This window comes from Fukomys damarensis, unplaced genomic scaffold, assembly GCF_012274545.1.
Source record: "Fukomys damarensis isolate Sample0158 unplaced genomic scaffold, DMR_v1.0_HiC HiC_scaffold_9, whole genome shotgun sequence".
NCBI lineage: Eukaryota > Metazoa > Chordata > Mammalia > Rodentia > Bathyergidae > Fukomys > Fukomys damarensis.
The window spans coordinates 42622195-42624291 of record NW_022900921.1 but is presented as its reverse complement, the minus strand read 5'-3'; the positions used below and the strand labels follow the sequence as shown (position 1 = coordinate 42624291).

Below are 2097 nucleotides of genomic sequence, written 5' to 3'. Positions count from 1 at the left end.
TATATATAAACACCATGGGCTACAGCACTTACATAGGTATTTTTTCTATCTCTAGTAGCCATGCCAATCTGGCAGGTACATCTGCCCCAATGATGGGACCGTGAAACAGGAAAGGTGCATTTCAGTATATGTGCTGCCAAAGCAAGCACAGGAAAGGTGCATTTCAAAGGCATCTTGAATGAACAAAAGTGTGGAAAGGAAGAATAAAAATTAAAAATGGAAGTAATTTAGGTTTCTACTAAATTCATCTGGATAAGACCTCCTGTCCACATGTGAAATGTGGTGTGGGTTCTTTCTCATTAATTTCTTGGGTCTCGTGTGCCCTAACTGGCTACATAACAGAAGTAATTTTTCTTTTTCTTTTTGGTACTGGGGATCAAACTTGGGACCTTGCACTTGCAAGGCAGGCAGCAGCACCACTGAGCTAAAACCCTGGCCCAACAGAAGTGATTTCTCACCACTGAGTCTGAAACACTCTGTGGCTAAAAAAGGGTTAATAGTCCCTTATGGCCCATCTTGTTCCTAGGTCTGCTATAGTTTCTAGATGAAAGCAATAAAGTGTACTGTCTAGCAATTAGCAACATACTGTGTAAAAAAAGCCAGGAGCTGGTGGGCATGGTGCTGCCTATCTGTAATGCTAGAGCTCTAGAGGCTGAGGAAGGAGGACATAGAGTTCAAGGCCAGCCTGGTTAACTACATATTGAGACCTGATCCTCCCCAGCCCCCGGAGCAGCCTCAGAGCCCATACCACATTGCGTGGGAAAGTGGGATCAGCACGAATCAGAATGAGCTGTGTAGAAAAGCCCAGTGGAATCACAAAAGATGAGTGGATGGAAAAGCTTTATAACTTACATGTCCAGTGAGCAGACATGACTCACCTGGTCACAGAAGGCTTTAAGGAAGCAGCAGAAAAATTTTGAATGGAATCTGGAATGAACTGAGTGTGGATCTAGAAACACTTGATGAATGGATCAAGATTCGGGAGATGATTCTGAAGGGCCAGATTCAGGAGGCCGTCACCTTGATCAACTGCCTCCATCCAGAGCTCCATCTTTGCTTTCATCTGCAGCAACAGCGTTTGAGCTGATCCGCCACGTGAGACTGAGGCAGGGCTGGAGTTTGCCCAAACACAACTGGCAGAGCAGGGCGAGGAGAACAGAGAGTTCCTCACAGAGGTGGAGTGCACCCTGGCCCTGCTGGCCTTTAATAGCCTCGAGGAGTCACCCTTCAGAGACCTTTTCCACATGATGCAGAGGCAAAAGGCGTGGAGTGAAGTTAACCAAGCTGTTCTAGACTGTGAGGATTATGAGTCAACACCCAAGCCGGCAAAATAATTGAAACTGCTACTTTGGGCTCAGAAGGAGCTGGACCAGAAGAAAGAAAAACGTCCTAAAATGACAGACCTCAGCAAGGGTGTGATCGAGGAGCCCAAGTAGAGCTGGTGCAGGTAGACCCTGGCACTGTCGCGACGGCACAGGACTCACCTCCCCTCAGACTGTGACTGAAAGATTTTCCCTGCAGCAGAGAACCTTTCACCCCTTGTACTTTTATTTTGGACCTGTAATCTTTTGTTGTTGTTGTTGTTAAGAGAATGTGTCCCTTTTAAATGCTGGCAAACCCAAGTGAAAGACACTTTAGAAGTCTGGGGAGTCTACCCTCTATGGTACATCCTAAGGATTCCAACACATTGCTGGTTCCTACCCCATTGCTCCTGGTGTTTCTGACTCCTGAGGGTTTACCTTGTCACTGAGTGCTGCATTATCAGGGAATATCAGTTAACTTAAGTCCTCCCCTTCAGAGTACATGAAGAGCCCTGATCATTCTTTTGCTTTCTGTTAGCTAGCAGGCAGACAGTATGTTTTCTTAATTTTCCTAAGTCCTGTCAGAAATTTATTTTCAGTTTTTCCTTACCCCTTGTTTTCATTTATTTTTTGTTTCATTTTTCATAGGAAAGAATATATAAATTTGTAAATCCTAATTTAAAGATGGCTTTTGTGTGAGGGTGTTGAGTTTGACTTGTTTTTCCCTTTTGGTCTGGGCTGTGTGGCTTTTGGGGAGATGTGTGTACGAGGGGTGGGGCTGTTGTGTTTTAAAATT

General features: G+C 44.9%; 1 pseudogene; it reads left to right on the top strand.

Moving 5' to 3' along the window:
* The first annotated feature begins 785 nt into the window (after positions 1–785).
* LOC104875579 lies at positions 786–1436 on the top strand (annotated as a pseudogene).
* The last annotated feature ends 661 nt before the right edge of the window (positions 1437–2097 follow it).